Below are 27500 nucleotides of genomic sequence, written 5' to 3'. Positions count from 1 at the left end.
ATTTACCGGTGAAGTTCATAATATTAGTAATGTTCTTTGAATTCAACTTTATCATTTGAACATATCTCATTCTTTGTGAAGAATCAAATAGAAAAAATTCAGACAACAAACTGTCGTCGAGAAATACCTACAGCCAATCCAGTTCGTTGTAACAAAACAAAATAGCCCCATATAAATGGAAACGCCCACTTACAGTATTACCATAATACTCCTAGTGCGTGTATCTTATATAGTCATATGCTGTGTCTCGAAATTCCTGGAGGGAACTGTACCTTGTTTTGAGGATTGTTTTCCTGTCTGGTCTTCAGCTGCTGATTCTTATTTTAAATTGTTGGACAGAAACTTACGGTGTAGATATTAATCTTTGGCACCGTCGTTCAATTAGTTCATTATGCATGTTGCATAAGATTTTTCAAAATTCTGACCATCCTTTACATTCAGATCTTCCTTGACAATTCCATCCTGTTCGTAATACTAGGCAGACAGTTAATTCTAATAGCCAGGCCTTCTCCATGATCAGGCTCAAAACTACACATCATTCTAGAAGTTTTATTCCAGCTGTTACCAAGTTGTGGAATGATCTTCCTAATCGGGTAGTTGAATCAGTAGAACTTCAAAAATTCAAAGTTGTAGCAAATGTTTTTATGTTGAACAGGCTGACATAAGTCTTTTTATAGATTATATATGACATATCTGTTATGACGTTGCTACTATTTTTAGAATTATTTATTTTGTTCCGTAACTGAAATACAAACCACGCTCTTTACATGGGGTGATTACTTCGGCGTAGCTGAATGACGAGCCATAAGAATTTTAACGAGGGTTTACTATCCCTCCGCTAGTTAGTGGGGGGTAGGGAGGGGTAGCTTGCTACCCCTCCCCCCTCACATACATACAGTGCGAACCCCACTTTACTTTTGGCTCGGATGGCGAACGGATGGCTCCGCTCCCATCCTCGCTTGACAGCCATTAATCTTTTGTCTTTTTAACTTACCTTTTCTTATACTAAATATATTTAAACATTATTGATGTTTATATATATATATTCTTGTACAGAATATAGTAAGTTTCCTTTTCAGTGTTTCTGTGGTGTGTGTTGTGTACGTCCATTAATGTTTTGTCTTTTTAACTTACCTTTTCTTATACTTAATATATTTAAACATTATTGATGTTTATTTATATTCTTGTACAGAATATAGTAAGTTTCCTTTTCAGTGTTTGTGCGGTGTGTGTTGTGTACGTCTACGAGAGTGATCGCCGGCTTAGCCCTAGGCCACCACGATTCTCTTCTTGGTCACGGCCGTTCACTCCTAGGCCACCATGGATGCCTTCATGGAGTACTGCCCCTCTCTCGAGGTCGTTCACTTCTTACTCCGTACTACGTCTTCTACGATAGCTTCTCGGGCCGAGTCGCTATTTCATTTTTATTTGTCTCAATTATTTTTATGAAATCTAATTGTATTTTTAACATTTCAGCAGGGAACACGTCCCTTCGGCGGTCTGTGATTCTTGGAACATTCAAAGTCATTTACATAATTATAGTTGTTATAATTCTGTTTTGTTAAGTTTTTCGTCCTCCCCCCTCGCCCGTGCATGTCAGTGGGGGAGGAGGGCGCATAACTACTTTCTGTTTTACTTTCCCTCAGGGTTTCTCTTCGGAGTTTCACCCGGGGGAATTTCTGCTAAATAATTATTCATCTTTATTTCCCAGTTTACGATGCTGTTTTTTTCGTGCCTGTAGTGTGCCTGTGAAGCAGAGCTGTCCTGTTTATGCCTGGGGAGTCTGCTGTCGCTGCCGTCTCTCTAGGACATCGTCAGGGGCGTTCCCTTCTCTTAGAAGTTCCCCCGTGACTACTGTCAGCTCTTTAGTGTATCCTAGAACGATAAGGAGGTTCGCCTCCAGGGTAGTTAGTTAACTTCCCTTCTTACCCTTTTTCCTGGTCCTTAGGCGGTTATGCTCTTGGGGCTGAGCGACTGCCCTTGTAACTTGCTCAAGAGGCTGAGCGGTTGCAAGGCCGGACCATGGTTCTAGCGACTATACTCTCGGGGATGAGCGGTCGCTTCTGTAGCTACGCTCAAGGGGCTGAGCAACTGCAAGTCAGTCTTGACCTCTCTCATTCGCGAGGGAGACCGCACTAAGAGCTCCTCTTCGGAGGATTGCTCCTTTTTGTCTCTTCTACGAAGTGTCTCCTCCTGTTCACGTGAGAGGACACTCATAGAGACTCCTCTCCGGAGGATTGTTCCTGCTTACGTCAGCTGATTTCACAGCCCTTGGGGGCTCCATCACCAGTCTCTTCTACGAAGTGCTCACCTCTCTCATTCGCGAGAGAGGCCACTCATAGCGACTCCTCTTCGGAGGATTGTTCCTGTTGAAACAGCTTGCTGTTTAGTCACTAACATTTCGGTGTTTAGTGACAGGGAAACTTCGGTTTCTCTTTTTTCCTGACCCTTCGGGGTCTCGGAACTTTTGTTACGCAGATCCCTCAGGCTCTCGTAACTTTAGTCACTACTACACTTCGGTGATTAGTGACTGGGAAACTTCGGTTTCTCGTTGCGCTGACCCTTCGGGGTCTCGCAACTCAACCCCTCGGGGCCTAGCTACTCAACCCCTCGGGGCCTAGCTACTCAGGCAACGTTAGACCTTTGGTCTCTTGTGCCCCCAGTGGACCTGCTGACCTGCTGTATCCGTTCCTGGCTGCTGACGCGCTTTGGGCGCCCACGCTCCCTGTTATCCAACGGGCTCCTTTCCCTCCGGGGCAGAAGAGGCTTTCTCACATCGTGAGTAAGTCCCTTAAGCGCCAGGTATCCCCTGCGCGCTAACGTTCCCTTGGGCGGTAGCGCTCGGCTGCTATTCCTGCTGTTCCTGAGACTGCCTTCCAGAGACATCCTGTTCCAGAGACTGCTACCACCGTTCCCTGCGCATTAGCGCACATCGTTGAAGTTCCTGAGATAGCGTTCACCAGCGGTTCACCCTGCGGTGTCTCTAAGTCTCTTCTACGAAGGACACCTCTCCCGTTTGCGGGAGAGGTCCCTCACAGAGACCACTCCTCGGAGTGTTTAGCAGTACTTCCAGTTGATCATCGCCTCTCTGAAGCAGACCTGCCTTGGTCCTCTTAAAGGGATGCCCTCCCTTTTAGGGACACATCCCAGTTCCTGATCTACGAGTTAGCTGATCCTTCAACATAGCGCGCGCGCGATCGCTGTCCAACAATCTTCTGTTGCACACTAGACACACAAGGGCTGACTATCTTCACTCGTGCGTAAGCGCTGAAGAATGTCCGTGCGCGGGATGGATTCCCGCGCACGATCTTCGAGGTCCGTCCGCGTGCGGTTTCCCGCACGTGATCGTCGAGGTCCGTCCGCGCGCGGTTTCCCGCACGTAATCGTCGACGTACGTCCGCGCGCGGTTTCCCGCACGTGATCGTCGAAGATCGTTAGCCGACGATCTTCATAACGCGAGTAAGCGCCGAAGATCGTTCCGCGCGCAATCTTCGAGGTCCGTCCGCGCGCAGTTTCCCGCACGCGATCGTCGAAGATCGTTAGCCGACGATCTTCTGATATGCGCTAGGCGCACAAGCGCCGACGATCTTCATAACGCGCAAGCGCCGAAGATCATTCTGTGCGCGGGATGGTTTCCCGCTCTCGATCATCGAGGTTCGTCCGCGTGCGGGATGGTTGCCCTCACGCGATCATCGCGGATCATCCGCGCGCGGTTTTCCGCTCGTTCTTGCGCGGTTTCCCGCTCGTCCACGCGTGAGATGGTTGCCCGCGTGCGATCGTCGCAGATCCTCCGCGCGATCGTCGCAGATCCTCCGCGCGATCGTCGCAGATCCTCCGCGCGATCGTCGCAGATCCTCCGCGCGATCGTCGCAGATCCTCCGCGCGATCGTCGCAGATCCTCCGCGCGATCGTCGCAGATCCTCCGCGCGATCGTCGCAGATCCTCCGCGCGATCGTCGCAGATCCTCCGCGCGATCGTCGCAGATCCTCCGCGCGATCGTCGAAGATCGTCCTCGCGATCGTCGTAGATCGTCCGCGCGCGGGCACCGAGGGTTTCCCGCACGCGATCGCCGACTATCTTCTCTCGTGCGTAAGCACCAAAGATCGTCCGCGTGGGCACTGATGGTTTCCCCTGTGCGATCACCGATACGCTCACGCGTACGCGGTTATCATGCTATGCACGTTTCATTCACGCGCTACCCAGAACTGTGCTTTTCGCGCGATCACCAGCGTGTTCAGCGCACCGTTCTCCAACACGATCACGCCCGAATTACATTAGGGATTCTGGCGGTCAGGCCACCTTCGCATTCCTCTCCCCGCAGCGCAGACTAGCGCCCTCTCCGGAGGAGGGGAGGTTTCCGGACAGGTCAAAGGTCTCTTCTCCCTTCATTGCAGATTCTCTACGGGGGAACTCTCATGATGTGTCAACTCTTCCAAGGGATCGAACGATCCTCTTCCCTCCAGAGGGACTATCTGATAGCGCGACGGTCAGTCAGCAACCCTGGTGGGACACCGTTGTCAGAGCGCTTACGCAGGCGATGAGCCTGTGCTTTCTGACTGGGGTCACTAATCAGTAGCAACTTAATCCCCCCCTGAAGAGGGAGAGAGGAATCCCTGACATGGTATCTCCTCCAAGGACTATCCTGTCTCTTCGCAAGTCCTTACGCAGGCTCCTATCCCTCCTCGACTTCCTCCCCCTCCCTTGCTGATGAGCATTACCCATCCCCAGGAGGGTTGGAAGATCCGGTCCTCTCCCCCATCACACCAAGGACCCGACAGGAACCAGATGGACCCTTGGAGCATGTCTGCGAGTCTCTCCAGGAAGAGCCTCTGGGGACGGGAGACCTCGCTGCCAGTCCATCAGGAGGAGAGCTCCACAGGTCGGAACTCGTGTTCAGGCAGGTCCTGACCCTCAGGAGGAACCTCAAGGGGACCCCATACCCAGAGATTCCTCCTCGTGAAGGGAAGGATACTGTCCGTCACTGAATCTACGCCACCCAGGAACTCCCTAGGGCCGGTGCAGCTTTGCCCTGGTCTCAGGGAATGAAGAGCGCCAGAGACAAGGCCGAGGGCCAGCTCTCTGAGCTTGCCTCCTTCAATAGATCCAGTGTCGGTAATGAGCCCCTACCTCCTCCCTGGGTAGGGATCGGTAAGGGGACGGGCCCTCTGGGCAGAAGTCCAGACCATGTTGAAGAAGCACTACCTCCAAGATGTTGACAACGGGTCTCCATGCTTCTTTAATCGACATCTCCCTGTGAGAAGGCGTCTGGAGGCTGGAGACCGATCATCGACCTCTCGACACTGAACTGGTTTGGCAAACAGTCTCCGTTCAGCATGGCGACGGCAGACATGGTCAGTCTTGCGGTGAGACCACAAGACTTCATGTGTACACTGGACCTATAGGACGCATACTTCCAATCCCGGTCCACCCGTCTTCAAGGAAGTACTTTGGATTTTGCCTGGAAGACAGATATACCAGTTCAGTGCTGTGCTTCGGTCTCTCCACAACACCTCTGGATTTTGCCTGGAAGACAGATATACCAGTTCAGTGCTGTGCTTCGGTCTCTCCACAACACCTCAAGTGTTTGCTGAGGTGTCCTTCTGATCTCTTCATGGGCTCACAGGATCGGCATCCGTCTCCTCCGTTTCCTGTTTTCTGTTCCTAGCAGACTCGAAGGCAACCCTTCTTCGCCATCGGGACAAGTTTCTCAGACTTTTCCAAGTTCCAAGGATCATGGTGGTCCTTGAGAAGTCCTCCCCGCAGCCCTCTCAGAGTCTGGTATACCAAGGCATGGTCTTAGACACCAATCTCCCAAAGCCTTCCCTTCAGACGACAGGATAGCAAGGCTGAGGAAGGTCGCGAGACCTTTCCTCACACGAGAAGAACCTCCAACCCATACGTGGTTATGTCTCCTCGACCATTTCTCCTCCCTAGCCCGTCTGGTTTCCAACAGTCACCTCAAGATGAGTTCTCTCCAGTGGCGACTCAGGTCATGGTGGAGTCAGGGACACGACTCCCCGGTTACCTGGATCCCTATGAGACAACCGGAACAGACGGACCCCCAGTGGTGGGTACCAGACGAGAATCTACAAAAGGGAGTGGACCTTCTCGTCCTCCCCCCAGACTTGATGCTGTTTTCGGACGCATCAAAGAAAGTGGGGGGGGCCCCACGTTCTGAACCATGGGACCTCAGGCCGGTGGTCAGAACCAGGAAAGTACCTTCTCTAGACCTACTAGAGATGGCTAACATGCTCAGACAGGGAGGTACTTTTTCAGAACAGCCATCCCATTTTGCAGTAGAGATACCGAGATGGCCCGAGTTCCTCTCGATCACCCTAGCAGCTCGCTTTATTCCGGGTAAAGGAATGGGCTCGCCAACAGTCTGAGCAGTGCGACACAGATACTAGATACTGAATGGTCTTTGGATCCTCAAGTAGCCTACAAAGTCTGACTTGGTGGGGCTCCCCTCTGTGGACCGGTTCGCTACAGCACTGAACTGCAAGCTCCCGCTGTACTGCTCCCCGGTCCCGGACCCCAAGGCCCTCTGGTAAGATGCCTTCCAACAACGGTGGGACAACATCGATGTGTTCGCCTTCCCCCATTCTGGCTGATGAGGAGAGTACTCTACAAGACCAGAGTATCGGTCAGTCTCTCAATGACCTCCATAGCTCCGCTAGGGCTTCTCGCAGAATGGCTCACCAGTCCCTCTGTAACTCCTTACAGAGCCTCCGAGGGAACTCCTTCCACGTCACGGGTTACTCACACAACCACATGCCAACATCCTCCACAAAGCCGTAGCTTCGTTTCGACTTCACGCCAGGAGACTATCCAGCATCTCCTCAAAGAGAGAGGATTTTCGCAACAAGTTGCGAATAGGATGTCTGAACACCTGCGCAAGTCTTCCGCAGTAGTCTCCCAGGTGAAGGGGGAGTTACTGTGGTCGGTGTCGTGGAGAGGGTATCCCTCCACACAATGCCACTTCCAGCAATAGCGGAGCTCCTCGTGTATTTGCGGGATGGAATGTGCCTTTCAGTTTCGGGAGTGAAAGGCTATCTCTCGCAACCACATGCCAACATCCTCCACAAAGCTGTAGCTTCGTTTCGACTTCACGCCGGGAAACTATCTAGCATCTCCTCAAAGAGAGAGGATTTTCGCAACAAGTTGCGAAAAGGATGTCTGGACACCTGCGCAAGTCTTCCGCAGTAGTCTCCCAGGTGAAGGGGCGAGTTACTGTGGTCGGTGTCGTGGAGAGGGTATCCCTCCACACGATGCCACTTCCAGCAATAGCGGAGCTCCTCGTGTATTTGCGGGATGGAATGTGCCTTTCAGTTTCGGGAGTGAAAGGCTATCTCTCAGCCTTAAGTCTTGCCTTCAGGCTCAAAGGATAGACATTTCTCCATCGCTGGAACTCTCTCTCCTCATATGAAGCCATGTTCTCTCCTGCCCTCAGTCGTAAGTGAGACCTCCTCCTTGGAACGTGGTTTGAGTCCTCAAGTCTCTAAAAAGACCTCCCTACGAACCACTACGTAAGGCCCCAGACCACCACCTTACTGGGTAGACAGTGTTCCTGCTAGCCTTATCCTCGGCCAAGCGAGTTACATGGTCTCTAATACGACATCGCCCATTCAAAGGGGATAGGGGGAGGTAACGTTCAGGTTCGTCCCTGAGTTTTGTTGCCAAGACTCAGAACCCAGGAATGCCGGACCCGCGGTTCGACTCTTTCCAGGTTTCGAGTCTCCGTCCTGTAACAGAAGACCCAGACCATCAACTACCTTGCCAGTAGGGAGTCTGAGGGGGTGTCTTAAGAGAACAGCTGCAGTTCATCCCCAGGTTCAAGCCTCGTTCGTGGACACTGGGAAAACAAAGAGAAGGGTCAACAGGAATACCATCTAAGCCTGGATTCGCAGGGTGTTACACCTGGCCTTGAATCCTGACCCTTCTCCGTCACATCGCCCTAGGGCGCATGATGTCAAGGGCGTAGCTACGTCCCTGTCCTTCATGAAGTATCATTCAGTGACGCAGGTCCTGCAAGCGGGAGTGTTGAAGCGTCAGACCACCTTCACAGCCCTTTCCCTGCAAGACATGACCCACAGGAGGCTCGATATGTTTTCCATCGGCCCTGTGGTGGCTGCACAACAGCTGGTCTAAACCTCAGGCTCCTTGATGGACAAGTAGCAGAAGGTTGAGGGCATTGTTACCTGGTGCTAGTCTGCATGAATAAAAAGATCTGTCTGGCCCTTATTCTTTTCTTCATCCTCTCCTCCCTTGGAGAAAGCAGCATCCTGGGTTCTCTGCACAGCTGACCTCAAACCACTGCAGGTAGACCATGCTTCCTTGTGTTCTTAGTATTAAGTGTAATACTGTCATGTCCCCATACCCTGACGAGGTGGTATTGGGAGAGTCATAGCCTAGATTTCCTTCTGAGGAACTCCAGGCCAACTTCCTAGGACGAGTCACTTTTCACCTTCGCACACACCTTACGTAGCCCGCGGCAGTTTCACAACCGCTAGTGAGGAGCAGGGATTCCCTATTGTCCGAGTACTTAAACGCTTGAATATGGAATCCCCGGGCAAGCCAAAGCCAGTATGGCCGGGACTTACTACCCTTCCTAAGGGTTAAGTCACCCCATGTAAATAGCGTGGTTTGTATTTCAGTTACGGAACAAATGACAAATTCGTAGATAATTTGTATTTTTCCTAACTATACAAAGCTTAGCTATTTACACATATTTGCCCGCCAGCCCTGTCCCCCAAGATAAGTTCTACCTCATAAGTAAAGTGGAGTTCGCACTGTGTGTGTGAGGGGGAAGGGGTAGCAAGCTACCCCTCCCTAACCCCCCTCCTCCGCTAACAAGCGGAGGGGTAGTAAACCCTCGTTAAAATTCTTATGGCTCGTCATTCAGCTACGCCGAAGTAATTACCCCATGTAAATAGCTAAGGTTTGTATAGTTAGGAAAAGTGCAAGTTATCTACGAATTTGACATGTTAATTTGTTCTCATCATTTATTTATTTCCTTATTTCCTTTCCTCACAGGGCTATTTTTCCCTAATGGAACCCTTGGGCTTACAGCATCATGCTTTTCCAACTATGGTTGTAGCTTCGCTAGTAATAAATATGATAATTAACTTCATCCAGTCTTTTGTCCCTTTTCTCAATTTCTTAATGCCCTTTTAATAATCACTCCCATCAGCATTCACATGGCTCCATAATTACATTGATTAAATGTAGTCTTTTGTCCCTTTTCCCACTTTCTTACTACCTTTTTAATAACTACTTCCATCAGCATGCACATTGCAAGTTAATTACGTTGATTAACTTCATCCAATCTTTTTTCCTTTTTTCTCTTTCTTACTACTCTTTTAATAATAACTTGTATCAGCGCGCACATGGCCCCTTAATAACGTTGATTATCTTCACCCAGTCCTTTCACTTTCCCCACTTTCTTATTACCTTTATTGATAACTATGTCAATCAGCATGCACGTGGCAAGTTAATTACGTTGCCTAACTTCATCCAATCTGCCTGTTAAGTACCTACCTTAGAATATAAATGAGCGTATCTACTATTTTTTCACATTTTTTGCTAATTTTAATCTGTTAGTCGTCATTCATATCAGGTTTTACAAACTTGACTGTTAAGTACCTTGCACCTTGCTTAGTGTATATATAAGTTTTACTATGGTTATTTTGCGCATTTCCTGGTAATTTTTATACATCTTTTTACAAATTTTAGTCCTTGGTTAGTCCTCATTCATATCAGATTTTACAAACTTGTCTGTAAAGTACCTTTTTTTTTTTTGTTGCACATTTCCTGTTAATTTTCATATAATTTTTGCAAATTTTAGTCCCTGGTTACTCGTCATTCATATCAGATTTGACAAACTTGCCTGTGAAGTACTTTCTTAAGTGTATATACAAGATTTACTAGGGTTTTTTGCACATTTGCTGCTAATTTTGATATAACTTTTGCCAATTTTAGTACCTGGTTAGTCGTAATTCATATCAGATTTGACAAACTTGCCTGTAAAGTACCTTTCTTAAGTGTATATACAAGATTTACTAGGGTTTGTTGCACATTTGCTGCCAATTTTGATATAACTTTTGCCAATTTTAGTCCCTGGTTAGTTGTAATTCATATCAGATTTGACAAACTTGCCTGTAAAGTACCTTTCTTAAGTGTATATACATGTTTTACTGGGGGTTTTGCACACTTTCTGCTAATTTTGATATAACTTTTGCCAATTTTAGTCCCTGGTTAGTCGTAATTCATATCAGATTTGACAAACTTGCCTGTAAAGTACCTTTCTTAAGTGTATATACAAGATTTACTAGGGTTTGTTGCACATTTGCTGCCAATTTTGATATAACTTTTGCCAATTTTAGTCCCTGGTTAGTTGTAATTCATATCAGATTTGACAAACTTGCCTGTAAAGTACCTTTCTTAAGTGTATATACAAGTTTTACTGGGGGTTTTGCACATTTTCTGCTAATTTTGATATAACTTTTGCCAATTTTATTCCCTGGTTAGTCGTAATTCATATCAGATTTGACAAACTTGCCTGTAAAGTACCTTTCTTAAGTGTATATACAAGATTTACTAGGGTTTGTTGCACATTTGCTGCCAATTTTGATATAACTTTTGCCAATTTTAGTCCCTGGTTAGTTGTAATTCATATCAGATTTGACAAACTTGCCTGTAAAGTACCTTTCTTAAGTGTATATACAAGTTTTACTGGGGGTTTTGCACACTTTCTGCTAATTTTGATATAACTTTTGCCAATTTTAGTCCCTGGTTAGTCGTAATTCATATCAGATTTGACAAACTTGCATGTAAAGTACCTTTCTTAAGTGTATATACAAGTTTTACTGGGGGTTTTGCACACTTTCTGCTAATTTTGATATAACTTTTGCCAATTTTAGTCCCTAGTTAGTCGTAATTCATATCAGATTTGACAAACTTGCCTGTAAAGTACCTTTCTTAAGTGTATATACAAGATTTACTAGGGTTTGTTGCACATTTGACGCTAATTTTGATATAACTTTTGCCAATTTTAGTCCCTGGTCAGTTGTAATTCATATCAGAATTGACAAACTTGCATGTAAAGTACCTTTCTTAAGTGTATATACAAGATTTACTAGGGTTTGTTGCACATTTGCTGCCAATTTTGATATAACTTTTGCCAATTTTAGTCCCTAGTTAGTCGTAATTCATATCAGATTTGACAAACTTGCCTGTAAAGTACCTTTCTTAAGTGTATATACAAGATTTACTAGGGTTTGTTGCACATTTGACGCTAATTTTGATATAACTTTTGCCAATTTTAGTCCCTGGTCAGTTGTAATTCATATCAGAATTGACAAACTTGCATGTAAAGTACCTTTCTTAAGTGTATATACAAGATTTACTAGGGTTTGTTGCACATTTGCTGCCAATTTTGATATAACTTTTGCCAATTTTAGTCCCTGGTTAGTCGTAATTCATATCAGATTTGACAAACTTGCCTGTAAAGTACCTTTCTTAAGTGTATATACAAGATTTACTAGGGTTTGTTGCACATTTGACGCTAATTTTGATATAACTTTTGCCAATTTTAGTCCCTGGTCAGTTGTAATTCATATCAGAATTGACAAACTTGCATGTAAAGTACCTTTCTTAAGTGTATATACAAGATTTACTAGGGTTTGTTGCACATTTGCTGCCAATTTTGATATAACTTTTGCCAATTTTAGTCCCTGGTTAGTCGTAATTCATATCAGATTTGACAAACTTGCCTGTAAAGTACCTTTCTTAAGTGTATATACAAGATTTACTAGGGTTTGTTGCACATTTGACGCTAATTTTGATATAACTTTTGCCAATTTTAGTCCCTGGTCAGTTGTAATTCATATCAGAATTGACAAACTTGCATGTAAAGTACCTTTCTTAAGTGTATATACAAGATTTACTAGGGTTTGTTGCACATTTGCTGCCAATTTTGATATAACTTTTGCCAATTTTAGTCCCTGGTTAGTCGTAATTCATATCAGATTTGACAAACTTGCCTGTAAAGTACCTTTCTTAAGTGTATATACAAGATTTACTAGGGTTTGTTGCACATTTGACGCTAATTTTGATATAACTTTTGCCAATTTTAGTCCCTGGTCAGTTGTAATTCATATCAGAATTGACAAACTTGCATGTAAAGTACCTTTCTTAAGTGTATATACAAGATTTACTAGGGTTTGTTGCACATTTGCTGCCAATTTTGATATAACTTTTGCCAATTTTAGTCCCTGGTTAGTCGTAATTCATATCAGATTTGACAAACTTGCCTGTAAAGTACCTTTCTTAAGTGTATATACAAGATTTACTAGGGTTTGTTGCACATTTGACGCTAATTTTGATATAACTTTTGCCAATTTTAGTCCCTGGTCAGTTGTAATTCATATCAGAATTGACAAACTTGCATGTAAAGTACCTTTCTTAAGTGTATATACAAGATTTACTAGGGTTTGTTGCACATTTGCTGCCAATTTTGATATAACTTTTGCCAATTTTAGTCCCTGGTTAGTCGTAATTCATATCAGATTTGACAAACTTGCCTGTAAAGTACCTTTCTTAAGTGTATATACAAGATTTACTAGGGTTTGTTGCACATTTGACGCTAATTTTGATATAACTTTTGCCAATTTTAGTCCCTGGTCAGTTGTAATTCATATCAGAATTGACAAACTTGCATGTAAAGTACCTTTCTTAAGTGTATATACAAGATTTACTAGGGTTTGTTGCACATTTGCTGCCAATTTTGATATAACTTTTGCCAATTTTAGTCCCTGGTTAGTCGTAATTCATATCAGATTTGACAAACTTGCCTGTAAAGTACCTTTCTTAAGTGTATATACAAGATTTACTAGGGTTTTTTGCACATTTGACGCTAATTTTGATATAACTTTTGCCAATTTTAGTCCCTGGTCAGTTGTAATTCATATCAGAATTGACAAACTTGCATGTAAAGTACCTTTCTTAAGTGTATATACAAGATTTACTAGGGTTTGTTGCACATTTGCTGCCAATTTTGATATAACTTTTGCCAATTTTAGTCCCTGGTTAGTCGTAATTCATATCAGATTTGACAAACTTGCCTGTAAAGTACCTTTCTTAAGTGTATATACAAGATTTACTAGGGTTTGTTGCACATTTGACGCTAATTTTGATATAACTTTTGCCAATTTTAGTCCCTGGTTAGTCGTAATTCATATCAGATTTGACAAACTTGCCTGTAAAGTACCTTTCTTAAGTGTATATACAAGATTTACTAGGGTTTGTTGCACATTTGACGCTAATTTCGATATAACTTTTGCCAATTTTAGTCCCTGGTCAGTTGTAATTCATATCAGAATTGACAAACTTGCATGTAAAGTACCTTTCTTAAGTGTATATACAAGATTTACTAGGGTTTGTTGCACATTTGCTGCCAATTTTGATATAACTTTTGCCAATTTTAGTCCCTGGTTAGTCGTAATTCATATCAGATTTGACAAACTTGCCTGTAAAGTACCTTTCTTAAGTGTATATACAAGATTTACTAGGGTTTGTTGCACATTTGACGCTAATTTTGATATAACTTTTGCCAATTTTAGTCCCTGGTCAGTTGTAATTCATATCAGAATTGACAAACTTGCATGTAAAGTACCTTTCTTAAGTGTATATACAAGATTTACTAGGGTTTGTTGCACATTTGCTGCCAATTTTGATATAACTTTTGCCAATTTTAGTCCCTGGTTAGTCGTAATTCATATCAGATTTGACAAACTTGCCTGTAAAGTACCTTTCTTAAGTGTATATACAAGATTTACTAGGGTTTGTTGCACATTTGACGCTAATTTTGATATAACTTTTGCCAATTTTAGTCCCTGGTCAGTTGTAATTCATATCAGAATTGACAAACTTGCATGTAAAGTACCTTTCTTAAGTGTATATACAAGATTTACTAGGGTTTGTTGCACATTTGCTGCCAATTTTGATATAACTTTTGCCAATTTTAGTCCCTGGTTAGTCGTAATTCATATCAGATTTGACAAACTTGCCTGTAAAGTACCTTTCTTAAGTGTATATACAAGATTTACTAGGGTTTGTTGCACATTTGACGCTAATTTTGATATAACTTTTGCCAATTTTAGTCCCTGGTCAGTTGTAATTCATATCAGAATTGACAAACTTGCATGTAAAGTACCTTTCTTAAGTGTATATACAAGATTTACTAGGGTTTGTTGCACATTTGCTGCCAATTTTGATATAACTTTTGCCAATTTTAGTCCCTGGTTAGTCGTAATTCATATCAGATTTGACAAACTTGCCTGTAAAGTACCTTTCTTAAGTGTATATACAAGATTTACTAGGGTTTGTTGCACATTTGACGCTAATTTTGATATAACTTTTGCCAATTTTAGTCCCTGGTCAGTTGTAATTCATATCAGAATTGACAAACTTGCATGTAAAGTACCTTTCTTAAGTGTATATACAAGATTTACTAGGGTTTGTTGCACATTTGCTGCCAATTTTGATATAACTTTTGCCAATTTTAGTCCCTGGTTAGTCGTAATTCATATCAGATTTGACAAACTTGCCTGTAAAGTACCTTTCTTAAGTGTATATACAAGATTTACTAGGGTTTGTTGCACATTTGACGCTAATTTTGATATAACTTTTGCCAATTTTAGTCCCTGGTCAGTTGTAATTCATATCAGAATTGACAAACTTGCATGTAATGTAGGTTGCACAAGTCTAATAGGGTTTTGCTTCCAGGTTAATGTAACTGATACTCCGCCCAATGCAGGAAGGACCGGTTGGGGAGGCTGACTGTTACAGAAGAACACGCCGAGGGAGGTGGACGCAGGTTGGACCTGGCGTAGCAAGGATACTGGTCGAAAAGTTGCCTATGTCCCAAAATTCAGGTTTTAATATTGTATATGGCAACTCTTTGGCTCCATTATCAATTTTTGTACCAGTCATGAAACTCTTATACATATCTGTAAATCCAACACTTCTTTGGATCTTCGAATTCCATTGTATATTTCTCTGCATGGTTACCCATAAACTCCAATTATATTTTGCTTGGAACATAATAAAATTACATACTGATTCTTGTTGAACTTTATTTTTCTTACATACTGATTCTTGTTGAACTTTATTTTTCTTACATACTGATTTCTTGTTCAACTTTATTTTTCTTACATACTGATTCTTGTTGAACTTTATTTTTCTTCCATGTTTTTATAATAAAAATAATTCTAGATTTTAAAACAAAATCCGGTTTCATCATCACCACAAAAAAAAAAAAAAAAAAAAAATTAAAATCAATATTTTTTTACTTATATATTTTACACATTTATGGTCCAGATATAAAGTCAGTTTGCCCTGGATTACCAGCGACTTATAACTCTTGATTACCGGACGATCCTCATGCGCCTCTGCTTTTTTTTTTCTTTACCTGCAAAATAACAAATATGCAGTTAGTACACACATTTCTTAAAACAGCGCAAAAATATAAGAATTCTTAAAACAGCAGAATAGAGTTTAGTGACCAATATTATAAATTATTTGAATACATTTAAAATGGTCACATGCAAGTGATAATTCTGGTCCTTGTTAGAATACTGCAAACAATCATATTTAAATATTGCGTACTTTAATAGAACTTAATTACATATATATCATTTAGACATAATTACATATATATCATTTAGACAGACTAATAAACGAATTAATATACAATTTAATACATTTTCAACTTCCTTCAACTTATCAGTCTTATATGTTTTATTAGACATATCAAACAATCTAAAAGTACGCAATAGTGACAATTATTTGCAGTAATCTTAAACACAAAAATGTGTTATAGACCCAAGACAAGAACAAACAAAAAGTGCAAGTTAAGTGCATAAGAATATACATATGACATGGAGAAATATAATTTAAACTTCCAAGGAAACAAAGGGAAAATAGGCCACACTTTAAAATGTTCAGCACATTCATTGAGACAGGCAACAAAAGCAAACCCTTGTAAATTCACATTAAAATTCATGATTTTAAAAATTCCAAAGGCAACTTTCTCGACACATTGCAAAAACCTTCCTTTTCTAACAAAGCATCTCTCAACCTACACCATAACATTCAAATGTTTGCTAATGATGTTTTAGTAAAAGCCATGAAACTCGGGAGAGATTGTACGTTTCTACCACCATGTAAGATCATAAGCTGAAATGACCCTGCCCTCATAATTAACATTGATGACCCTGCCCTCAAACTCAACATTGATGACCCTGCCCTCAAACTCAACATTGATGACCCTGCCCTCAAACAACATTGATGACCCTGCCCTCAAACTCAACATCAATGACCATGCCCTCAAATTCAACATTGACTACCATGCCCTCAAATTCAACATTGACTACCATGCCCTCAAATTCAACATTGACTACCATGCCCTCAAATTCAACATTGACTACCATGGCCTAAAAATCAACATTGACTACCATGGCCTAAAAATCAACATTAACGAGCTGGACCTCAAACATTAATGACCATGCCCTCATATTGAACATTAGTGACCATGCACTCATATTGAACATTAGTGACCATACCTTTGAAATCAGCATCAATAACACTGCCCTCAAAATCAACATTAATGACCCTGCCCTCAAAATCAACATTAATGACCCTGCCCTCGAAATCAACATTAACGACCCTGCCCTCAAAATCAACATTAATGACCCTGCCACCATAACCAACATTAACGACCTTGCTTAAAGCCAGCATTAACGACCCTGCCCTCAAAATCAACATTAACGACCACCCAGTCCTCAATTAACATTAATGACCCTACCCTCAAAATCAAAAACAGGTATTAGCCTTACAACAAAACTTGGTAGTTTTGAGCGAGGACATTGGGAGCTATTGACACAATACGTCCATCGGCTGTAAGATTCTTCTAATACAAGTAAAAGAGTATGCATCATTATTTTCGACCTTAAAACCAACAGAGAAACAAATATTGCATACAATGACTAACCAAAAGTACAGTAGCATTGCAATTAAGTCTTTCAAGTAACGGGGATCAACAGATGTATGAAATCAGGGACAAACCCTGCGAGCTGGGACACACTGTGAAGTATGTGAAGGTATACTGTATAGTAACTTTAACAACCTTCATCGGGAAATGTTCAAGAATACAGTTAATTCATTAGAAAATATCCTGCAATGTTGATGTCAAATGCAGAAATGCTTTGAAGGCAAGCGTGACCTATACCAAATATCAGCTAGTAAACACGTTCACGGAGGGCTAACAGTAATCCAGTAATAATTAAAAATGAATAATTTCAGGAGTCTAGTTAAGAGTACCAGTGAACTATAATGACACTCGAGTGGCCAGCATGATAATTATCGCACTTAATTCATTATCAAGATGATAAATTACAAGGCACAAAGTGCAGAGAGAGAGAGAGAGAGATATATAGAGAGAGAGAGATATAGAGAGAGAGAGATATAGAGAGAGAGAGAGAGAGATATATAGAGAGAGATATAGAGAGAGAGAGAGAGAGAGAGAGAGAGAGAGAGAGATATAGAGAGAGAGAGATATATATATAGAGAGAGAGAGATATATATATAGAGAGAGAGAGATATATATATAGAGAGAGAGATATATATAGAGAGAGATATATATATAGAGAGAGATATATATATAGAGAGAGAGAGAGATATATAGAGAGAGAGAGAGATATAGAGAGAGAGAGAGAGAGAGATATAGAGAGAGAGAGAGATATAGAGAGAGAGAGAGAGAGATATAGAGAGAGAGAGAGAGAGAGATATATATATAGAGAGAGAGAGAGAGATATATAGAGAGAGAGATATATAGAGAGAGAGAGAGAGATATATAGAGAGAGAGAGAGATATAGAGAGAGAGAGAGAGAGAGAGAGAGAGAGAGAGAGAGAGAGAGAGAGAGAGAGAGAGAGAGAGAGAGAGAGAGAGAGAGATAGAGATAGAGAGAGAGAGAGAGATAAATTGTCCACATTAAATGCTTGGAAGACCTTCGATTTTCAGGTATGAAATTTAAATAAAATTACATTCACTATTGTATGGTCAAATGTAAGCATAAACTGGGGTACTATATAAAAAAAATTAATAAGGCGCATTTGCACTGACTCGCAGCGGCGCCCTTTTAGCTCGGAAGCGTTTCCTGTTATCTGATTGGTTAGAATTATCTTGTCCAACCAATCAGCGATCAAGAAACTTTTCCGAGCTAAAAGGACACCCCTGCGAGTCGGTTCAAGTCTGCCTCACAAAAAAAGAATTGAATACAGTTCTCTATTATTTTGCTGTGAATATACAGAATCATCGACTACTTTAAACTGCCCAATTATATTTTTTGTCAGAGGCATAAATTCTGGCTTGGACTAGGTTTCGTCAGAAGGTAGTTCGAGGGAACAGACAACTTCAAGTTACGAAGGGACACGAGACTGAATTAACACAGACTACTTTATGGACCTTGCAATTAACCATTTGGAGTTTTTGAATGCTAATCTGTGATCAGTGTATCCTATTTGTTATATTTAATAAATCTACCACACGAAGGGCCAACACTATCGAGTTACAAGAACACTGGATATACGCAAGGGGGACGTACTGAAACACTTGCGAATAACGCACTACGCAGAAAAACACAAGTCCCCACACTGGAAACACGTGGAATCACAACGCGCCAAAGGATCGAGAGACCAAGAACTTAATGAGGATGCTGACCCGGGAAGGCAGTGACCTGCCCTGATCCTGCCCTCAGGGCGTATCCTGGCGGCGGGGGTAGAAACTATATGGGGCGGGATAGGGGGGTAACGCGGGAAAATCTTGGTCGAGATTGAGAGGTCACCAAGTGACTCCTATAGAAAGTAGTTCTCGGTGAGTATATTGTGTCGGAACAATCTAGATTTAACTGAAAAAAAAAAAAAAAAAATAAATAAAAAATAAATGAATAAATAAAAAAAACAAAGCTTCATTACAAACTTGTAGATTATCTAACATTCTTCTGAGACTTGTAAATCCAAACCCATTTGGTGTCCATTCATATATTTTATATAATTTCTTAATGTATATTTTGCTTTTCACATTGTTACCCAAAACTTTGCCATGAAAGCATATATTATTTCCTATTTACATTTAAACTACAAACAAATAAAATAATTAAAATACTCTTACTAGTTTTGTAATCCAATCTGCTCAAAATACACTCAAAACTTCTACTAATGTTTTATTTCTTTTTGTTTACGGTGAACTTTATCTATCAATGAATCACAACTATAAAAACTGACCAAAAACATTTAGTAGTTTTTAAAAGGTATTGATTATGTATTTACTTTTAGATTCCCCAAAATTTATTAAGCACGAATAGAACGGACGATATTTTTTTTTTCATTTTTTTTTTCTAAAATTGTCTGGCAGAAGTATGTAACTACAAAACTATGAACAACTCTCAACACTAAATATAATAAGAAAAACATTATTGCCTGACAAATTGAGAAATTAATTCCTAAAATCATAAGACAATTTTGATTACATGAAATTAAAAGTACCTTACCAAAAATAATTTGTAATTTTGTAAAGAAAAAATATGAAATATTATGAAAGTACTGTATACTTGCAGTAGAGTTGCTTTGACTACTCTAACTACCCAATTGAACCTTAGTGGCAGGGAACCGGTAAGATTTCCAGTGTGTACTAGTCTTGAAGAGCTAAGAGAGGGGGGGGGGGTTATAGGGGGTAATGGTGGGGGTAGGGAGGTAATGGTGGGGGTAGGGAGGTAATGGGGGATAGAGGGAAGGCATCGTAGGTTTCGTCAGAAATTGGTTGGAATGAGAGACTCAGTCAGTGTTTGTGACTCCCCAAGGGAAGGACTATAACCAATATGGGGCCAAACATTATTGTTTTGAGAAGTTTAGGTAGAGGTGAGCTAGCGTGCCTATTGCATAATCTGTACTGACAAATACCTCATGGATGTCATAAGAAAGCTATATTAAGTATGCTCAGATCTTCAAAACTGGATAAATATGTAAGGTCTTTTTCATAAACTGTTTTTAAAACAAATGATCTTCCTCCCCTATTCATAAAACTTAGATTAAATATTCCTAATTTATTACCAATATCTTAGTAAACTACTGTTAAACCATACTTTAAGTTTTCCTTATATTATAAATCACCATTTAAATCCAAATCTAAATTTCAAAGAGAAAAATTAAAAACTATGACAATTGGTAAAATAAATGAAATAGGAATTTTGAGACACAAAGAGGAGAAAGAACATACCACACCATCAATAGAAATAACAGGGAATAAAAAGAAGGCAAGGATACAGAGTGAGAAAAAGGCAGATATTAGCACAATCAGAAGAAATGAAAAAGAACAAAAAGGTAGACAAAGTGAGCGAGAACGAGATCACTGCACATAAACAGAAGAAATAAAAGAATAAAAATAAGGTAGAGGGAGAAAAAGGGGCAGATATTAGCACAAACGAAGTAACAAGAAATAAAAAAAGGTAAAAACACAGTGATGGAGAGAAAGAGGCGGATATTAGCGCATGAAAAGAAGAAACCTCTTTTTTTTATACAAACAGCCCACATATACTATCATTTAACGTCATAGATATGTGGATTGTACTAAGGCGATTGGAAGTCAGTGATTTGAAGGGGGTATGGAATCCCATTGACGCCTAAAGGATCTAATAAATCATGGAGCTTACGTAGTAGCATCAACGTAATGAAATTGATTTAGTTTTTTATTAACCTCAATGGCTCATGTGCTCTATTTTTTCTACATTTTGACTTACGAAAAATGGAATATTTCTACCACTACTATTATTATTATTTGCTAAGCTACAACCCTAGTTGGAAAGTAGGATTCTATAACACCAGGGGCTCTAATAAGAAAAAATACCCCAGAGACGAAAGGAAATAAATAAAATGCGATGAACAATAAAAAAAAAAATTCAAAAACATTAATAAAATCAAAACAGACCTTTCATAAATAAACTATAAACAGAAACTTATGTTAATCTGTTCAACATAAAAACATTCACTTCAGGTTCAGGTTCTGGGGTGAGGCATAGCCTTTACAACGGCGCCTCTGTGTCTTTTAGTTTTGTGTGTTCCTTATTTTTACTAGTTTTTCCGTGCCTGATTGAGCTTTTTGTTGAAGTTCTCTCGATTCAACATGACAAATTTCGTAGATAATTTGTATTTTTCCTACCAAACAAACCTTAGCTATTTACATGGGATATTATTTTGGCGGAGCTGAAATGATGAGCCATTAAATTTTAACGAGGGTTAACTACCCCCTCGCTAATTAGCGGGGGTAGGGAAGGGGTAGCTAGCTACCCCTCCCCCCTCACACACTGTGAATAGCTCAATTCACTTAAAGGTAGGACTTGACTTGGGGGTCAGGGCTGGTGGGTGACATTTGCATAAATAGCTAAGGTTTGTATGGTAGGAAAAATACAAATTATCTACGAAATTTGTCATTTGTTCCGTAACCTAATACAAACCACGCTATTTACATGGGGTGACTTACCCTTAGGAAGGGCGGAAAGTCTCCAGCCTTCTGGCTTCGGCTTTACCCGGGGACTCCAATTCCGAGTTGTAGAACTCAAGGAACAGGAGCCCCTAACCCTCACACGTTGTCATGTTTGACTATCGTGCGGCCTACCAGGATGTGTGTGAAGGAGAATAACGTGACTCGTCCAAGGAAGTTGACCTGGAGTTCTTATGTGGAATTCTAGGCTAGGACGTTCCCAATACCACCTTGTCAGGGTATGGGAGACGCGACAGTATTAAGGCTAATACTAGGAGCACAAGGAAGCATGTTTTACCTGCAGAGGTTGAGGTCAGCTGTGCAAAGACCTGGATGTTGCTATCCCCAAGAGAGGGGAGAATGAAGAAAGAAGTAAGGGCCAGACATACTCTTTCAAGCACGCAGACTAAAACCGGGTAACAATGCCCTCAAACTTCTGCTACTTGTCCAATAAGGAGCCTGAGGTTAGACCAGCTGTTGTGCAGCCACCACAGGATCGATAGAAAACGTATCGAGGTTCCTGTGGGTCACGTCTTGCAGGTAGTGGGCTGTGAACGTTGTCTGACGTTTCCAGACCCCAGCTTGTAGAACCTGCGTCACAGAGAAGTTTCTCTTGAAGGCCAGGGAAGTAGCAACACCCCTGACATCGTGAGCTCTGGGACGACGTGACGGAGGAGTGTCGGGATTCAAGGTGCTGCTTATCATCTTGCGAATCCATGAAGAGATGGAGTTCTTGGTGACCCTCCTCTTTGTCCTCCCTGTGCTCACAAACAAAGCTTGCACATGAGGACGGGCTGCAGCTGTTCTTTTGAGGTAGCGCCTCAGACTCCTGACTGGGCACAGTAACAGATGGTCTGGGTCATTTGTTACAGAACGTAGACTCGTTACCCTGAAGAAGTCGAATCTTGGAACCGACACCCCAGGGTTTTGAGTCTTAGCAATGAACTCAGGGACGAACCTGAACGTTACCTCGCCCCATCCCCTTGAATGGGCAACGTCGTAGGAGAGACCATGAAGTTCACTTACTCGTTTGGCCGAGGCCAACGCGAGTAGGAACACCGTCTTCCACGTTAGGTGGCGATTAGACGTCTGGCGTAATGGTTCAAAAGGAGCTCTTTTCAGAGCCCTGAGCACTTGAACCACGTTCCAAGGAGGGGGGTCTGACTTCCGACTGGGGGCAAGTAAGCTCGTAGTTGCGTATGAGTAGAGAAAGTTCCAACGAAGAGTTAATATCCACTCCTTTCAGCCTGAAGGCTAAGCTTAAGGCTGAGCGATAGCCTTTCACCGCCGAGACCGAAAGGTGCATTTCCTCCCGAAGATATACAAGGAACTCCGCTATTGTTGGAATAGTGGCATCGAGCGGAGAGAAACCCCTTCCACGACACCAACCACAAAAGACTTTCCACTTCGCATGGCAGACGCTGGCAGAGGATTCTCGCAGATGCCGAGACATCCTGTCCGCAACCTGTTGAGAAAATCCTCTCTCCGCGAGGAGTCGCTGGATAGTCTCCAGGCGTGAAGCCGAAGCGAATCTACGGTCTTGTGGAAGATGTTGTAATGTGGTTGTCTGAGTAGCTCGTGACGTGGAGGGAGTTCTCTTGGGGGTTCCGTTAGGAGTTGCAGAAGATCCGGGAACCATTCCGCATGATGCCATAGCGGAGCTATGAGAGTCATGGAGAGGTTGACCGATAGGTTGGCCTTGTTGAGCACCCTTCTCATCAGACAAAAAGGTGGGAAGGCATAAATGTCCATGTTGTCCCACCTGTGTTGAAATGCATCCTGCCAGAAAGCCTTGGGGTCCGGGACTGGAGAGCAGTAAAGGGGCAGCCTGAAATTCAAGGCTGTCGCAAACAGGTCTACAGTCGGAGAACCCCACAAAGTCAGGACTTTGTTGGCTATCTGAGGATCCAAAGACCACTCGGTACTCACTATCTGCGTCGCCCTGCTGAGGCTGTTGGTGAGGACATTCCTCTTGCCAGGAATGAAGCGAGCTGACAGTGAGATCGAGCGGGTTTCGGACCATCTCAGAATCTCTACTGTAAGATGGGATAGCTGTTGCGAGAAGGTACCTCCCTGCTTGTTGATATAAGCCACTACTGTGGTGTTGTCGCTCATCACCACCACGGAGTGGCCCGCCAGGGTTTGTTGAAACTTGAAGAGCCAGAAAAACGGCCTTCAATTCTAGCAGGTTGATGTGGAGTCACCTTTCTGATTCTGACCAAAGGCCTGAGGCTCTTTGGTTCAGAATGTGGGCCCCCCACCCTTGATTTGACGCGTCCGTAAACAGAGTCAAATCTGGGGGGAGGACGAGGAGATCTGCTCCCTTCCGTAGGTTCTCGTCGTCCAGCCACCATCGAAGATCCGCCCGTTCCGAAGGTCCTATGGGACCTAGGGAGTCCGGGGAATCGTTTCCCTGATTCCATCATGACTTCAGCCGCCATTGAAGGGATCTCATCCTGAGGCGGCTGTTTGGAACAAGACGAACCAAAAATGATAGATGGCCTAAGAGACGTAACCACAGTTGGGCCGGAAACTCTCCTCGTCTGAGAAAAGGTTCTGCTACCTTCCTCAGCCTTGCTATCCTTTCGTCTGATGGAAAGGCTTTGTGGAGAATCGTGTTTAGTTTCATGCCTAGGTATACCAGTTTCTTCGTAGGGCGCAGAGACGACTTCTCGAGATTTACAAAGATCCCTAGATTTTGGCAAACTTCCAGAAGCCTGTCTCGGTGTCGCAGAAGGGTCGACTCCGAGTCTGTCAGGATTAGCCAGTCGTCCAGATAACGAAGGAGACGGATGCCGTTCCTGTGAGCCCACGACGAGATCAGAGTGAACACCTGGGGTGCCGTGGAGAGACCGAAACACAGCACCTTGAACTGGTAGGTCTTGCCGTCTAGGCCAAATCTTAAGTACTTCTGGAAGACGGATGGATGGGGATCTGGAAGTACGTGTCCTTCAAATCCAGAGTGCACATAAAGTCTTGTGGTCTCACTGTAAGTCTGACCATGTCCGCTGTCTCCATACTGAAACGAGTTTGTACGACAAACTTGTTCAGTGCTGAGAGGTCGATGACCGGTCTCCAGCCTCCAGACACCTTCTTTACAAGAAAGAGTAGACTGAAGAAGCCTGGGGAGCCGTCGTCGACCTCCTGGAGAGCATCCTTCTTGAGCATGGTCTCGACTTCTGCCCGGAGGGCCAACCCCTTTGCTGATCCCAAGGCAGAGAGTTCAACGACACTGGATTCGCTGTCAGGGGAGGTAGAGATGTTGTGAACAGGACGCGATACCCTTGACCGATCACAGAGACCGTCCAAGGGTCGGCCCCGAGTTGCTGCCACCTCTGCACACAACTTTTTAGGCATCCTCCACAGGTGGACACGCGGGGGGACTGCCACTCCTAGTGTTTGCGACCTTTGCTGCTTCCTCTAGGAGTTCTACCTCCCTTAGAGGACTTGCCGCGTTTCTTGTCTTTCGGCTGAAAGGACCGCGGCTTAGACACGCTTGCCTTAGCTGCCGGAGCCTGCTTAGGTGTCCTGCGAGGCTGCTGTTGACGTTGTTGAGGGGCTGGAGGTTTATAGGGCCGAGATGTCAGGGCCCTTTGGAGGAGAGAGTCCTGGTTTGACCACCTCCACCTCTCAGCCGACTGCTCCATGTCACGAGGCTCCAGTAACTCCCCTCCAAAAATAGAGGAGTGCCTGAGCCTGCTGACGTCTGCTGTGGGGATCTTCGGATGGAACCTCTCGGACACTGAATCGCGTCTTTTGAGGACCAAGTTGGCCCAAAGGTTAGTGACCTGGTAGGCTAGAAACTCAATAGAGCGAGTGCCCGAGAGGAGGAAGGTCTCCAAAGCTTTCCTATTGCTCTCCTTGGACATATCCTCAGATCGCAATAGGATGCCCAGAGACCCAAGCCAGAGATCAAGCCACGAAGTTGCTTGCATGGCACTCTTCCCGACTTTTTCCAGGTTTTGGGTCTCTGACGCCGCAAACGTCACCTGCCGGGTAGAGAGCTTCTTGAAAGGAGTTCCCTTAGCTAGTTCTTCCACGGAATGATGGAGTCGAAGAGACATGCAAGACTCCCCGTCGATCTCGAAATACCTCCTCTGTTGGACTAGAGGAGGTGGGAGGAGTCTGAACCAGGCAGAAGAACGTCCTGAGGAGGCCAGATCGGAGAGTTGAGCTTTGACCTTGTCCCTGGCATCTTTCATCCCTTTAGACCAGGGCAAAGCCGACTAGTCTTGGGGGGCTTCTGGACACCAAAGACCTCGTCAAGCACGGTGTCTTTCCCCTCGCGAGGGGCTGTCTCCGGGCTCTTGATTTTGTTGAGCTCCCTCATCAATCCAAGGACCTGCCAGAATGCATGTTCTGACTCGCTGTGCTCTCCTCTTGGTGGACTGGAAGCTAAGTCTGCCATCCCCAAGAGGTCTTCTTGGGGAGAAACGTGGACGTCGTCCTCCCTAGGGATTGCTGGCTCTTGACGAATCCTCGATGAAGATTTTGGAACAGTCTTGGTGTCCTTCGATTCCCTCCTGGGAGGAAAGTAGGTCTCCAACACAGACGCCCGAGGAGGAACCTCCTCCCGTGCAACCCCTCCTCTATCCGGAGAAAATTCTCCCCTTGGTGCCAAGGGAGAATTCTCCGAGTTAGAGGAATCCCCCGAGGACGAGATAAACTCATCTACAGGAGGGGGTGGAGCTGCAGAGGTTGGAGAAGGAAAAGGAGAAGGGGTCTGCCTGATGGGGTTCCTGGAGACCAGCTTTTCCCGTGGAGGAGTCACCACGAAGCCCACTCCTTTCCTTTTCTTCAACGGTGGAGAACCCGTCACAGGGTCCCGTCCCTGATCAGTGCTGGAAAGCTTAATAGCCTGGACCACAGCATTGATCATGTGGCGGAACCATGGTAGATGGGTAACTGACGCTGTGTCAGCAATCCCCGCTGGAGAAAAGGGGATCTCGCGACCCTTAGGAGTGGACACCACGGGGCCTTCCTGAAAAGAAAAAGATGATTGCCTAGACCTCTCTGCCGATCTTTCTTGTTCTGCCGTTGTCCTCCTCTTGCGCGGAGGTGAATCCTGGGAACGCCTCTCAGGAGGAGCGTCCTGCTGAGGATCCTTGCGATCCGTATGACCCACACGGGCGGGAGCGATGCCGCGCCCGGGAGAGCTCGTGAAAAAAGTTTCGCGCGCGGGCGAGGTGGCGCGTAGGCGAGCGACCTGTGGGTGAGCGTTCGCGCGTAGGAGAATGGTGGCCACAGGACCGCGAATGATGGCGGGCAGGAGATTGGCGCGTGGGAGCACGCAGGTGAATGGCACGCAGGAGGGTATGCACGAGGTCGAGTAGGAGAGCGTGCATATGAACGCGTAGGAGAACGTTCCAGAAAATGAGCTGGCGAGTGGGCGCGCGACCTCTTAGGAGAGCGCTGGTGATGGTGGGAGGGAGAGAGATGTCTCCTAGAAGACTTGATCTCCATCAACTGGTGGCGTGCAGATCTGTCAGTGATTGAGGCGCAAAAAGGAGAGGCCCCTTCTTTAGAGCCCTCAGGCCCCACAGCGTGTTGGCGTGAAGGGCGAGCTGTAGGAGATCGTGGGCGTGTGTGCGCCAAACTTAAGAGGCGCTCAGAAATCGAAGGGCGCGCAGGGGCAACTGGGAGTGCAGGAATCGATGAGCGAGGCAAAGGTGAACCCTTGCGAGCGTCTGAATCAGAAGATCTTGAGGGCGCTGGCGAGCGTGGACGCACAGGGCGTGCAACAGGCACAGGCACTAGTGCGTGCTTGCGTGCGCAGGTGAGTGATGGTGCGTAGTGAGCCCATCAGGAAGTTGCTGCTTCTCAGGCTGGGAGCGCCCTAAGGAGAGCTGGCGAGCAGGGGAGCTCTGGCGAGTAGGAGATCGCTGACGCATTGGAAGGCGTTGCACCT

General features: G+C 44.1%; 2 long non-coding RNA genes across 2 annotated transcripts in view; one reads left to right on the top strand and one right to left on the bottom strand.

The window, feature by feature from the left end:
* LOC137630160 (uncharacterized) overlaps window positions 1–15123 on the top strand; it is a 34887-nt gene extending 19764 nt beyond the window's left edge. The window contains exon 3 of the long non-coding RNA XR_011041684.1: window positions 14785–15123. This is a non-coding gene — a long non-coding RNA (uncharacterized lncRNA). The remainder of the gene's footprint in view (window positions 1–14784) is intronic.
* A 289-nt stretch (window positions 15124–15412) lies between these two features.
* LOC137630159 (uncharacterized) overlaps window positions 15413–27500 on the bottom strand; it is a 68442-nt gene continuing 56354 nt past the window's right edge. The window contains exon 3 of the long non-coding RNA XR_011041683.1: window positions 15413–15469. This is a non-coding gene — a long non-coding RNA (uncharacterized lncRNA). The remainder of the gene's footprint in view (window positions 15470–27500) is intronic.

This window comes from Palaemon carinicauda, chromosome 38, assembly GCF_036898095.1.
Source record: "Palaemon carinicauda isolate YSFRI2023 chromosome 38, ASM3689809v2, whole genome shotgun sequence".
NCBI lineage: Eukaryota > Metazoa > Arthropoda > Malacostraca > Decapoda > Palaemonidae > Palaemon > Palaemon carinicauda.
Note: the sequence above shows the minus strand (reverse complement) of the source record. Positions and strands in the feature narration are given on the sequence as shown.